The following is a 15,161-nucleotide window of genomic DNA, read 5'->3' on the forward strand; positions in this document are numbered from 1 at the left end:
TTCCACGAGCAATCGAACTCAGTTTCGCTCTTTCTTGTTATAAGAAACGAAAGCGGTAGCGCACAACTTGGAACGGCAAAGCCGCTGCAGAAGCGAGACGAATTGAACAGCTTTTGCGCCCTACACATTCGAGAAGGAGCCCTGCGTGCTCTGTCACGGCCGGCTATCCTTTCCCTCAAGGCAGCATTGAGTCGAACGTGAAACGCTCCGCAGGATAGAAGGCAGCCCTGTCGTATTTTGTGGAATACACTTTGTTGACGGAAACTCGTCAGGAAGTCACACGAGAAATCTTTGGTAACAAAGGCAACATGTAACTATATTCACAGCATCAATACAAAACGTCTTCTTTTCACTGTCCCTTGGTCCGCTCTGGCCGTCGGTCCGAGCCGCCGTCGCTCCCTTCTAGTTGGGGAGAGGGTTTCCTCCTCGCTTGCGGTTTTCTTTCTTCGGACCCCTCTTCGTTCCCGGGGTTGTTCTCGCGCCTTCTGCCGAAGATGGTTCCCGCTTCTTTTCTGTTCTGTATTTTTCTACATCCTCCCCCCCAAATGAGCGTCGCTCATTTTAGGTCAGTCTCCAGTGGATACAGAAGCTGTACCGGTCGCCGAACGACCTTGCCGGAGGGCAACTTGACGACGCAAGACCGCACGGCTCCGTCCCTCCCTTTGAACAACTCAGCAATGCGGCCAGTTTTCCACATATGTGGTGGTGAGTGATCTTCCTGCAAGATGACGAGGTCGCCAGTCCTGAGGGCGTTGGTTTCACTCGATGATATGCAGTGCGCGGACCGCAGTTGTAGCAGATATTCCTTTCGCCACCGTTTCCAGAAGGCATCTGTTAGTGATCGACGGTACTTCCAACGTCGACCAATGTCGATTCTTGAGGAAGAAGGGACGGCTAGGGCTCTTGCTTCAGGCAAACTTATCACTCGACTCCCTGTCAACAGGTGAGATGGAGTCAGAATTGATTCCTCGCCAGGCTCTTGTCCATCATATGTCAGTGGACGCGAGTTGATCGTAGCTTCTATGTCAGCCAGCACTGTAAGAAGTTCCTCAAAAGTGAGGCTTTGGCGGCCGAGAATTTTCCGCAAGGCAACTTTGACGGATCTCACCATCCGTTCCCACCAACCGCCCCACCAGGCGGCTTTTTCTATGATGAACTTCCAGGTGATTCGCTGCAAACTACAGTAGTCCTGCGCTTCGCGACTTCGTAGGATGTTCCACAGTCTCTGGATATCTTTCGAAGCTCTCTTGAATGTCAATGCATTGTCACTGTATATTGTTGTTGGCAGCCCTCTGCGAGCGATGAAGCGCCTCAGTGCCAGTAGAAAACATTCAGAGGATAAACTTGACACCAATTCTAGGTGAATTGCTCTCGTCGTGGCACAGGTGAAGAGAGCAATGTAGCTCTTCGCGCTGTCGTTTCTCGTCTTTGTATACAGGGGGCCGGCGAAATCGATGCCGACTACTCCAAAGGCCTGATTGCAGTTCACTCTGTCACTAGGAAGGGGCGCCGTTGGTGCAGTGGCCGGCTTAAGTCGGTGCCGCAGGCATATCCGGCAACCCGAGATGACTTTTTTCACAAGCTGGCGGCAACTTTGTATCCAAAAACGTTCTCGCACCTCTGTCATGGTTGCCTGCACACCTCCATGCAGTGTCCTGAGGTGAGCGTCGTTTACAAGAAGCTTGGTGACAGCGTGCTCTTTTGGTAGTAGCACAGGGTGCCTTGTCTCGTGAGGCACCGATGAGAACTGCAGGCGACCCTTCACACGCAGAAGCCCCTCAGTGTCGAGGAAAGGTTGAAACATAGTGACTTTGCTGTTTAGAGGTAAGCTCTTCTTTCGATTAAGGGCAGCAATCTCCTGCGCGAAACTCATCTCCTGAACGTGCCGAATCCAATAGTTTTCAGCTTCGTGCAGTTCACTTGAGGTGAGATTTGCATCGGTGCTACGTGCTCGTTTCCGACAGTTGCTTATAAATCTCATTATCCATGCACTTGTTCTCAATAGTCGTGCGTAGCTGCTGTACTGCTCTGCCGGCAGCAACGGCGTCATTTGGGATACTTCTGTAAGCATCCCCACAATGTGCTTTCTCTTTTCTCCATAGATTAGCGAATTAAAGCAAGTAGTGTCCTCGTTAATTACAGGCCATACATCCGGCGTCTCGACCAACCAATTTGGTCCGTTCCACCACAGCACGCTTTCACGCAGGGAATTCGCCCTCATACCCCTTGTTAGGCAATCAGCGGGGTTATCTTTTCCTGGACAATGCCTCCATTTCCCCGGACTGCTCAAGCTTTGTATTTCCCTCACGCGGTTCTCTACGAATGGTTTCCACTCTTTAGCTGTGCTCTTTATCCAAAAGAGTGTTATGGTGGAGTCCGACCACAGGCACACTGGTATGGGCTGGCCTATTACACTCTGAAGGTAAGCAGCCATTCGAGTCCCAATTAACGCAGCCATCAGCTCAAGTCGCGGCAGAGATATCGTCTTCAGTGGAGCCACACGGGACTTAGCAAAAATCAGGTTTGCACTCACCCCCTCGATGTCACTCTCTGTTCGCAGATAAGCGCAGGCACCGTATGCTCTCGGGCTTGCATCACAAAAGATGTGCACTTGCCATGAAGCTGTTTGACTGGGCGCAAGGCAACGCGGGAACCAGTACTCTCGTAGGCTGGGGATATCCAAACACCAAGCTTTCCATTCTGCCGCCAGGTCTTCTGGAAGCTGTTGATCCCATCCTAGTCCTCTTTCCCAAAGTTTTTGGAAAAGCATCTTAGCTGTAACCACGAACGGGGCGAATAAGCCCAAAGGATCAAATACTCTTGCGGACGCCTGTAGCACTACCCTTTTCGTGCTGACACCCGTATTGACGGCATTCAGCACAGCACCCATCGATATTGCCATATTGTCATTCGTGGGCATCCATAGCAACCCCAACACCTTCTGTAGTTTATCTTGGGCTTGGGAATTGCCCTCCCGAAGTTCCTCACGAACCACTCCTGAATTCGACGACCACTTTCTCAGGTTCATACCAGCATCCTTCATTATTTTCTTAGCGTCTGTGGCTATCTTTAATGCTTCTTTTACTGTGCCAGCGCCGGTCACCAAGTCGTCAACGTAAAATGAACTTTTCAGTATATCAGCTGTCTCTTGAAGCTCACCCGTCTGTTGATCGATATGTTGGAGTAGGGTGGCCGTCAGTAAGTACGGGCTTGCCGTCGTGCCAAATGGTACTCTCGTCATCCTCCATTCTTCAATATCTGGCAAGTCGGTAGCGTCGAGTGGTGGGCGACTGTACCACAAAAATCTTAGTGCATCTCTGTCTTCAGGTTGCACTTCGATTTGCAAAAATGCCTTTTCGATATCTGCTACGAGCGCCACCCTGTGTAGACGAAACCGCAACAGAATTCGCCCCAAGTCACTGATGAGATTTGGGCCCTTTTCGAGATGCTCATTCAATGAAGATTTCCCCGGCGCATGTGATGAGGCATCGAACACCACTCGTAGTCTCGTACTAGTGGAGTCATTTCGAATTACTGGCTGGTGCGGCATATAATACACCGGGTTGAGTGTCGCCGACTCCGTCACGCGCTCTGCATGCCCCGATTCCAGGTATCCTCGGATTGCTTTGTCATATTCCTCCGTCAGTTCTTTGTTACGGGACAATTTCTTTGTCAATTTTCTTAGCCGTTGCACTGCCATATTTCGGTTGTCAGCCAGATCTGATGCTTCTTCCTTCCACGGCAACGCTACCTCATATCGCACGGCTTTCTTTGTTATTTTGGCAATGTCTGAATGCTCGGTCGTGTGATTATGGGGTTTATCTGTGATGCCGATGGCGTCTAATTCCCAAAACTTCTGCAGCGTCTTTTCCACCCCATCTGCAGTATCAACGCCGATCTTCAAAACGCAGGCATTTGCTGCCACGATAAAGCTGGTGTTTACGCTGAAAGGGCCTTGGAATGTCCAACCGAATGTCGTGTTGATAGCCGCAAACCCTTGGTTTTCTTCGCAACGTTGAACTTCTCCGGTTAGGAACTTCCAGAGGTGGTCAGCCCCAATTAACATCCCAATTCCAGGAACAGCTGGCATGTCCTCGTAAAGGAGTTTGTCGGCAATTATTGCTCCTTCTTGCTCCAACTGCTGTACGAAAGCATGTTCTACGGGAACTGGTGGAACGTCTTTACATATGAAGGGCACTTCGACGGCTTCTATGGTCGTTTCCTTTCCAGTGCACCGACTCCAAACTCGAAGTTCAACTACCCGGCGACTTTGGGCATCAGCCGCAGTGCTGCCGAACGTGTTTAGGTAAAAGTCGGTGGTTCCCAATGCCTTCAAGTTGAGTACTTTTGAAACATCTTCTCGAATAAAAGTCCTCTGGCTGCCACCGTCTATGACGCCTCTGAGGTAGCCCCACCTACTTTCACCAATGGTCCAAGTACGGAACGTTTGAAGAGCGACTTCTTTGTCTTTCCCTTCTTTTAAGGCAGCATGCACGTTAGTTGCGAGTACCTCCTTAAGCTCTCTTGCTCTCCAGTCAGGGTTGCAAACAGAGGAGGCATGCCGTTTATTGCAGTGAACGCAGTTTACTTTTCTTTTGCACTGCTTCGACTGGTGCCCTCCAACTGTGCAGCGAAAGCAGCGCCCCGCTCGTCCCATCTTCGCTAGCTTTTCTTTCAAAGGGACGGGAGCCGTGCAGGCCTCGGTGTCGTGTTCCCCTGACTCGCAGAAGAAACACCTCCTCACCCGCTCCTGGTGCGCGTGAAGAACTGCTGCACTCGGGGTTCGGGGTGGCTGGCGTCTTTCGTGATTTTCTTGGCGTGTTTGCTTTGGTTTACTGTTCTCCTTCTCGGAATGCGCAAACTCCCTGCACCGCTCCCTGCTTTCTGTTTCAAGAAGAAGAAAGTCAAGTATTTCCGAAAGCTTTCCGTCAACCCCGGTCGCCATTACACTCGGGGAGGACGATGCTTGTCCTTCCGATTGATCCGCAGACACGTTAGATTTGCTGACTCGGCTTGCTTGTCTGTGGAATTCGACGATCATATCATGAGGGAGTGATGATAGGATTATGTCGCATAGCATCGCAGAGTACGTGGATGCGCTGACGCCTAGTCCTCGCAGACCACGAACGTGCGTCTGTATGTGGTCAAACAATCGACGCAGTCCCCATGCGTCAGCCGACGAAGATACCTGTGGTAGTGCCCTTAATTTCCCAAGATGTTCTTGTTGTATCCTTTCTTTGTCGCCGTATCTGCGTTGCAATATGTCTATGGCATCCTCGTAGCATGCTTCTGTCGCTTGCAGTCCTTTAATGGCGGTCATAGCTGGTCCCGTGAGAAGCGACCTTAGGTAGTGAAACTTCTGTGACTTTGATAGACCGTCGTTGTCATGCACTGCCTGCTTGTAACATTCCCAAAACGCCTGCCAAGAGGATAGCTCACCGCTGAAGGTCTCCAAACGCAGCGTCGGTAGTTTGATTCCATGCTGTTGGACTGGCATAGATGTGTGCATTGGCGGCGTTGTTTGCACGTTGCCTGGCGAAGCGATTGTCGTGACAGGAGCTGCAATCCTAGCCTTGAGGAGACCCATGGTGTTGTTCGCTTTGTCGTCATACACCACGCATTCGGCGTAGTCTTCTTCGAAGATATCGTCCGGAAGGCACGTTTCCAAGCCACTGTTGACCTTTCGTAGTTCGCTGTTGTTCACTTCAAGCCTTTGTAGAAGAGCCGATAACTGCACGACGTCTGCACCTTCTAACGCTGTGGTAGCCTCTTTGATTATGATGGTGTGCTGTCGCCGCAGAGTCCTTCGCTTTGCCTTGAGCTTCTCCATGTCGCCTTTCCTTTGTTCTTTCTCGCGGGCCTTCGCGCACCTCTCAGACGATGTCATCCATCCCGGGTTTCGGCACCATGTCGTATTTTGTGGAATACACTTTGTTGACGGAAACTCGTCAGGAAGTCACACGAGAAATCTTTGGTAACAAAGGCAACATGTAACTATATTCACAGCATCAATACAAAACGTCTTCTTTTCACTGTCCCTTGGTCCGCTCTGGCCGTCGGTCCGAGCCGCCGTCGCTCCCTTCTAGTTGGGGAGAGGGTTTCCTCCTCGCTTGCGGTTTTCTTTCTTCGGACCCCTCTTCGTTCCCGGGGTTGTTCTCGCGCCTTCTGCCGAAGATGGTTCCCGCTTCTTTTCTGTTCTGTATTTTTCTACAAGCCCCATAGCTCTATCCAAGGCTTCACTGTTATATACTATATTCCAGGAAGCGCACCGCATATCAGTCCCTCTATATGCGCAGATATGATTTGCGTGTGTCTTCAGATTGAACGCTGAAACAACGAGGCTAGATTTGGGGGAGGAAAAAAAAAAAGATACGATACGAGATATACGGGCCGCAGTCGAATGTTACTGCCGTCATCCGTTATTCTGGATATACATTTAGCAGAACTACGTATAGAGATGAGAGACACACGGTTAAGTGATGTGTTGTTTATATATACTGCCTAGATAAGCACGCGGTATACGTATAAGCCTGTACTTAGAGATAGTTCACTGAATTATGGACGCTATATTGTTCCTAGACGAAAAAAAAAAAAAAAAAAAACTAAAGAATGGGGTATCTCGGTTAATAATTGCACACCTTAAATTAGTCGTTGGTACTGCACTAGATTGAACGTTTCGCTAGCGCTTTGCATCCACTCTGACGGAATATCTCTGAAAAGAAGCGAATTCGATGCCTGAAATCAGCCCTATACAGATGCGCGCCGCCGGCAGTGAGTCAGCAAACTCGCAAAGCGTCTTTCTCGTGGCCTCAGAGATCGCTCGACGACATTACGCGATTCTGTAGGCGCCGAAAGTCTTAATTTACAGCTCCAAACGCAGGAATATAACGTGCCGTAGAGAAAACGGCAGTGCGTGTAGCGATTTTAATTAAGGAACCTCACACGTGGTTTAGACCAAGCAAAACGGGGGAAAGAATGAACTGTGAGGGATGAAACAATCACTGTAGTGTACAGCGCGACCACCAGCAGGTAAACAGTCGCAACCTGAGCGCCAGCACTTATATTCCATCGACGTTCTTATGTCGCGCGTGTGTATATATATAATGCGACCGGTCGTCGTCGGTTTGCATATATAGCGTGTCACCTTTGGCATCTCCCTGTACCTAAAGTCCCTAGACATTTGTTTGCTTTCTTAAAAAGAGCGGGAGATCTTCTAGGGACTTTACCTGTACCAAGCGAGTCGCGTTCGAAACCCAGAAGGTTCGCGGAATGCCACGACAGCTGTTCACCGCCTGCCAGTGCGTGACGCGGCATTCCGGGGGAAGAACTCAAGGCCGGTGACTGCATGAACGGAGGATTGGCATGTGTCGCGTGGCCGACCGACCGACCGACTGACATGCGCATGCGACGCGAGGTCATCGCGGGGGCCGTACCTTTTTCCCAATTAAAATTCCACGCGAATCTTCTCTCGTGGACCCATCACGCGGGTCTGACAAACTGATGAAGAGAAAAACACGTACGCAGCACGCAGCGTGGGCCACGCAAGCGCGGCCGGGTGTGTCTCACGCACATGTTTTTCGCTTCGAAGATCTGTAAGCAAAACAGGTAAATCCTGCGGGACATTTATATAAGGTTGGTGCCGACCTCTGAAAGCAACACTGTGACAGCCAGTTCTTGGCCGTTACATTGATATCTATGGTGCGGCTTAATGTGAGCAACACGTTCAATGCTGCACGCGACTCGCGCGCTGCACGTTTCCCGCTCGCTCTGCGGGACAGGCGTGAACGACCACCAGCCTGCTAAAAGCCATAATACAGTAGAATCTCGTTGATACGATCTTCACGGGAACCGAAAAATAAAACGTATCATACGAAAAGCGTATTATCCGAAATGCATTGCTACTATAAGATACTGGCTGGGGAAAGTAAAAAAAAAAAAACAAGTTTTCCCGAAAAACGTATTATGCAGAATCGGATCAACGAGATTCCACCGTATACATATTTCGGGACCACGACACACGCTTAGGCACGCTGGATAATTCATTCAGCCCAGGAATGTGGGCTAGATGTAAGGCGTCAGTGCAGCCCGGTGAGGACAAACATCGGCAGAACGTTGCATGCATGTGCTGCGGGCGCGTACGGGGCGCTATTCACCTTTAGTGCAAGCCACAGGCATCTCTCTTTTACCACCTCTCAAATGCAAATATTGATTAATTAGTTCGATTAAACGAACCACCACGCAGCCGGAACAACACGTCAGATAAACGCCACACTCCATGTCGCATCATTTAAATAACGCAGAACGTTGCACCGATTATATAGATGTGTGGTGCTCTCGAGACAAGGTCGGCAAACACAAAGTATACGTATAAGGCAGAACGATCAGGGAATCTCAAATTCGAATTCTTCCGTTAATAGAAGTCTGCGGTTTCAGGCGCGCTGCGAAATGAATCGCAGGGCCACTTCATTAGGAAACAACGCAAAGATTAACAGGATATATCCCTTGATTTCTTTTACTTTTCTCCGTCCCTCTGTTTGCACGAGAGTCGGAGAAAAGGCAGCGAAAGGAAACAGGGAACACGTATAAAGAACGCAAAAATATATATACATACTAAGACATAGAAACGGCGAACATTCGACGAGCCGTGCAATACGCGCGACCACACGAAATCGTCGATGCAGGAGGGGGGGCCCCGCGGGGTGCCAATGACGGATCGATTAATGAGGCCGAAAGCAATCGGTCTGCTACGCCCCGATCGTGCGTGCGTGCGCGCCGATAATAAGCGTATATGGCTACACGCAGAGAGCCCCGCAGTAGAGCAGAAGCCGCCTGCATGCAGTCGTTCGCCGCGCACATCCTTCCTCTTCGGTGGGCGCTGCCTCCGCTGGGTTTGATCACCCCAACGGCGCCGACGACGACTGAGCGAACCAGGCGGCGGTCAGGAGAAATTAAGGCGACCGGAACAGCAGTCGGAATACCCCCCCAGTTCGCATATCCATAATTGTGCCCCGTGCGCTTTTAGATATGCGCTCCACGCGCGTGCGCTTTTATACCGCGTATGTAAGCCGCCAACGCCCGGCCTCCTCATATCTGCCTCCCTTCCTTCCTATTTAAGCATGCGCGCGCGTACGTACGGGAGTCCGGGCGAGCAAGTTATATATGACCGCCAAGCAGGCAGGCAGACAGCGCGAAAAGTTTGTGCGCAGCGGAGGAGTCGGATTATACACTATAGGACGAGAGAGTGTATACAGTGTATACATCACCGATATCTCAAGGCGCACAGGGCGCGTTTAAGCAGATGCGTGCGCTCCCATCCTCTATAAGAGAGAAGAATTATTCAACTGCGGCAGCCGCGTATACGGGGGCACGGAGCTATAGCGGCCTAAGAACTGACAACCGAGCTATAGTTGGTAGACGCGTCTTCGTTTATGTTAACGTATACAGCCGCCCTCAGAATTTTACCCGAACAATTAGGACACATCTATCGTTGGCTAATTTTAACAAGCGCGAGCCGCGAGGAGAAAATATTATATCGATAGTTTTGGAAGGAAGACACAGTGGGTTAGCACATAAGAAATTTCCAGCATGCGCTCTCCGCAGGAGAATCAATGAGCCTGTACGAAGACCCCCCCCCCCCCCCCACACACACACACACACACACACACACACAGAGAGAGAGAGAGAGAGAGAGAGAGAGAGAGAGAGAGAGACTACAGTGCTACCAGTCTATCTTATGACTTTTTTGTGCATGCTGTCTTTCAGGCTTCACGTCAAAAAATATGAAGCTATCGCCCGCGCACTACCGAGTGGATGATGGTGACGGTTGAACTGATCCCGACTACGGATTGGCCGCCAGGCAAGTGACGCCAACAATAATGATGCGATGCATTCCGCAATAAAGGTGGGGGTTTGTTACGATGTGTTCAGCGTACGTAAGTGTGTCGTAAGAAAGAGCAAGAGGCCAGAGAAGGCACAATTCCCTACAGACGAGCATCCTGTAAGCACGCTGTATGATGACGCTTTCCTTCGGTGGCGAAAGCTCTGCAGCGTTCTAACGAATCTCAGTTAATTAGTAAGTAAGCAGCACAGCAACGGATCTGAGTGAGTGCCTTGCGGAACTCATAGCATCCTACTCGAGATAAGAAATATGAGAAATGACGTGATAAGCACTGATCGAATAACCAACACTGAGACCATGCATGCAGTGTCTCAAAGAACGCAGCGCAGCGCCTTCGTACAGCGCGGCATGCCCAGGCGCCCTATAGTCTAGAGTTACTGCATATGTTATACATGGTCCAAGTACATGTGGTAGCTGAAGGCGCGATCCCTGAAGTACAGGTAGGTCCAATGTTCAAGGGAACATGCAGGCAGCTGGCTTACATATTGCGAGTGCCGTACTTGCTGGTACCAGCAAGAAGTGTTGTCGATGCAGTATATACACAGGCAGGGTTCAAATGTCTACGGGATGCGGGACAGAAGTATTTCCATGAGCCTAGACGCGCAGCCTGGATCTCAAATGTGCTACGTGTATACTACGTGTGCGCGACTAATATATATCGTTCTGCTGTTTTAACGACTGTAAGCTAAAGCTGGGCTGCCATTGTACTTTTTCGGGGAAAGCACTCCGTAAACTTTTGACCTTGTCTGTGCATGGAGGAGAGCCAGCGCAACCTTCAGCATGTCATCTGCCGCAGAGCTCAACCTTTCCATATTTGGCAGAAAAAACAAAAATTGCTCATGCTCTCGTAATGCGCGTTCCCTTAAACGATGGACTTGCCTGTAAATTCAATGCAATTATAAACTTGGGAAGTGCGGAGCAAGCAGGGCTGCGTGGCGACTAAAGTGACGTGTGCGCGTGACGTGGGCTTAATCTAAGATCGCGGCTGGCTTCCAAAGGCATACAGCGAGCGCTACAAGCGAAAAACGTACTCGCGCTCATGCATGAGAGCGTCAGACGGATATAGGCCGGCTGCCAACTTCCGAAGCATCAACAAGAACAAGCGTAGGCTTTTCGTAATGCTTCCTTAAGTACATATATAAGGAGACTCAGCTGCGAAAGAGCAAATAGGTTCAAGGCCAAAAATTAAAAAAAAAATTTTTTAAAAATGCGGCGCGAGATATTTCTGGTGGTATATCAGCACGAAACTCTGGAGTTCTCTGAAAGCGTATTGGTTATTCTGTATGGAAGCGACATGAATTCAACAGAAAAGGTGAAGCCCGCCCACTTCACGGTTATTGACAGCCTTGCGAAAAAACACGATATTGCCACCTCGAGCACAAATGTCGCGATATTTCAGATGTTTCAGCATTATTGACAATTTGAGCACTATAACCCCCCCCCCCCCCCCCCCCCACTGTCTCAGTGTGCTGTGTGTGTGTGTGTGTGTGTGTGTGTGTGTGTGTGTGTGTGTGTGTGTGTGTGTGTGTGTGTGTGTGTGTGTGTGTGTGTGTGTGTGTGTGTGTGTGTGTGTGTGTGTGTGTGTGTGTGTGTGTGTGTGTGTGTGTGTGTGTGTGTGTGTGTGTGTGTGTGTGTGGTGTGTGTGTGTGTGTGTGTGTGTGTGTGTGTGTGTGTGTGTGTGTGTGTGTGTGTGTGTGTGTGTGTGTGTGTGTGTGTGTGTGTGTGTGTGTGTGTGTGTGTGTGTGTGTGTGTGTGTGTGTGTGTGTGTGTGTGTGTGTGTGTGTGTGTGTGTGTGTGTGTGTGTGTGTGTGTGTGTGTGTGTGTGTGTGTGTGTGTGTGTGTGTGTGTGTGTGTGTGTGTGTGTGTGTGTGTGTGTGTGTGTGTGTGTGTGTGCGCGCTCTTTAGAAAATGTTGCTTGTGCCCGTGTCACTATGTACAGGGATCACAGCTCTGTCAAGTTTCTCACGCATGTTTCTTTTTCCTCATCTCTTACAATATATGGTTGTGGAAAAAGATAAATAACGAACGTTCAAAATCGCTCTATAGCCACGTAATACCCACAAAAAACACCCGTTTTTCAAACTTCGCCCGACAACGCAGGTCACCGCATTGAAACATGCAAGTTACATCTTACAGAGACGATAACTCTCTAACCAGTAGCTTGATCCCGAGTTAGCGAGTCATATGGAAAACGACCGCGTTCGCAGCACACCGGATGAAGAGATGACTCAGGCGCGAGCAGACGCATGTGCGCATAATCCCACGCTTTCAAGTCTGCTCCCCCATAAGGCACACAGATTCGCCGGACCGAGCCCACAGAAACAGTGCATCGCGGTGCTAAAAAGGGGGCCTATACGGAGGAGACAAGATCTGAACGAACTATCATCATCATCAGCCTATATTTATGCCCACTGCAGGACGAAGGCCTCTCCCTGCGATCTCCATTACCCCTGTCTTGCGCTAGCTGATTAAAACTTGGGCAGTATTGAACTATACTGCGCAGCAAACCAGCCTTCGCGTATACAGACGGAAGTCGGATGCACTGGAGGGAAGCTCAGACGCCCCCCCCCCCCCCTTTTTTTTTTTTTTTTGGGGGGGGGGGGGGGGTTAGTCAGGTATTGCTAAGCTTTTCTACAGCTCTCAGTCCCAGCGTTGTCAACTTAATCAAATGGACCTGTGCGCATAATACTTTCATAAAGGTTAAAGGGACACTGAAGAGAAATATTTCAACTTGAGCTGCATTACAGTATACTACTTTCCTACAATATCAGATTACACAACTGTTGCCGTGAGAGAAAGCTTGATAAAACAGAAAAGACACCAAGAAAATAGACTGGTGGCGAAGCCACAGTGAAGTTCCAGCACCAGCTCGCTGTGACGTGCACAGACTATGCGCGTCTGTTCGCGCGTAGTCAATTTTATTTTGTTCCGAAAAAGTTTGATTGCGTCATACTCTGAGGGAGGAAAAACTGAACTTAGCAATTTTCGCGAGCGTTTATACCGTACCACAACGGCCCACATACGACAAACTTGAAGTCCGTGAAGTCCCACTGACGTACAATCGCTGAAGTTTCGACGCACGCAATTAAAAAGAAAAAAAAAAAAAAAAAAAGGGGGCGGGGGGGGGGGGGGGGGACTGACCATTTTCTTTTTTCAGTATAGGGTTTTGAAAGAATACTTTATCGGCATACGCTGATTCAGTGTCTCTTTGGTGTCCCTTCAACCAAATCGCAAGCACAAGATTCGTGTCATGTGCGACCGCAACAGCGCCACTGAGTCATAGGTGGCGTTACTGTACAGCGGTAACAGGAATATAATATAACAAAGGAAAGGGACGCCTCAGTGCGGTGTCAGCATTTTGACAAGGCCTATGTATTTGTCTCAATGGTAGAGTGAAGAGGCATACTATTATGCTAAGCTTGATTGTTAAGTTATACCAAAAAAAAAAAGGTCAGCGTTGCCGGTAGGGGGAGGGCTTGATAATTCAGAAAAAGTGTCAAAAGGAAAGGCTGCTGCCAGCGCCAACTCGATTACATCCCCATTATCTTCTTGCAGAAAATGCCCGCGGAACAAATTGTTCACCGATAAACAAGGACTGCGTCGCACTGTAAAGAAAACGGGGGCTCAACCTAGAAATTCGAAAATTTTAGTGCGCATATAACGCACGAAATACGCGCAAGTACCACGAAATACATGACGTCACATTGACGACCCGGTGCACCGGCCGACTTCGACGCCAAATTTGAAGAAAAAAGAAAATAAGCGGCAAAATTCACTTTCATATATTTTTTTCTTTTTTCGCTGTGCAATCAGACGCCAATAAATGAGAATAGAGCGTTGAAAACAATACCTCACCATTACGAACATGTTCATTTCCTTTTAGAGAGTTTTAACAAAAGTTATATTGTCGGAACGGCGGCACCGCGGTCTGTGAAGCCCGCATGATTACCCATTCTCTCGTAGTTCCTTCGCGTACAAGTCCACATTTTGTAAGCCCACCCTCAATTAAGGCTCTATGTAGCGCAACCTCGCAAGGTGAAACGCTTGCCACAGATCCCGAAGGGCCAGCACGACGTGACGCCAAACGTGACGGCGCGGGAAGCAAGTCGGAAGAGCACGCTTGCGTAAGCAAGTCACACAAGAGGAGTTCGTTAAGGAACTTGAGAAATAATATACCGCGCAGCCGCTTCAAGCATGATGGCACCAGTGCCTGGCTCTGCCCCGTTTATCTCCTCCTTCCGACAAGCAAAACGTCGGCGTATTCTACAGGGTGTTCAAAATTAAGCTTTACGGAATTTTCAGAAATCGCCTGTGGCAGGTAGCATATATTCTTATCATTGAGCTGGGTTTTTATTCGATGAGGCGGACATTAGTAGCACGAGAAATCGACGAAACACATACTTCAACTAATTAACAAAAATTAACTAATGAACTTGTAAGTCATTTACTTTACGACACATATTGCAATTTACGAATTGTATAGCCGTGTGAGCTTGTCAGGCGTATACACTTGGAATTAATTGCCAGATTGACACCAGTTTGGAGATATGCGCCATCAAACTCGCCGTAAAAATGCACTGTTGTTCCACTTTCTTTTTTATCAAAATGCTGTTTTATACATTGAAGCACAAAAGTAACTGGAACGCAACACGTATTGCGTGCCACACTTTGGGAAATAATATCTCGATACTGGTGTCATCCTGGAAATTCATTTCAAGTGTATGCGTCTTGCAAGCTCGCCGGCTACAATTCGTAAATTGCAATAGGCGTCGTAAAGTAATTAACTAAGAAGTTCATTAGTTAATTTTTGTTAATTAGTTGAATATGTGTTTCGATTTCTGGTGCTACTAATGCCCGCCTCTTCGAGCAACCCAGTTCAAAGATGAGAATTATGCTACCTGCCACAGGCGATTTTTAAAAATTCTGCAAAGCTTAATTTTGAACACCCGGTATTTTAATTCACGGCCAGATTTTGAAGAAAAAAAAATTACGAAGATTTCGAACAGCCCGATGCAACAAGAGTGCCACTGTTCTGTGAAAGCAAGAATCGCAGCCGAGCAATGTGCCTCATTGGCAATAAGTAACAGTTACCCCCCTTCTCTGAATTCGCCTGTGGTTAAATTATGCTGAGCGGGAGTAATATCAAATACGTGTCATGCACAGCACCGAAGAAAAGAAAACGAAAAAAAAAAGAATAAAACGAGATGTTCGGAGTGGATGAAATCCATGCAGTCCAGAGCCGGAACAGTGCGATCGTGCTCGA

At 48.8% G+C, this 15,161-nt stretch overlaps 1 protein-coding gene across 8 annotated transcripts in view; it reads right to left on the minus strand.

Annotated features, from left to right (window-relative positions):
* LOC119449920 (protein kinase C and casein kinase substrate in neurons protein 1) overlaps positions 1-15,161 on the minus strand; it is a 116,632-nt gene that overhangs the window by 38,069 nt on the left and 63,402 nt on the right. The window lies entirely within an intron of this gene.

This window comes from Dermacentor silvarum, chromosome 4 (assembly GCF_013339745.2).
Source record: "Dermacentor silvarum isolate Dsil-2018 chromosome 4, BIME_Dsil_1.4, whole genome shotgun sequence".
Taxonomy (NCBI): domain Eukaryota; kingdom Metazoa; phylum Arthropoda; class Arachnida; order Ixodida; family Ixodidae; genus Dermacentor; species Dermacentor silvarum.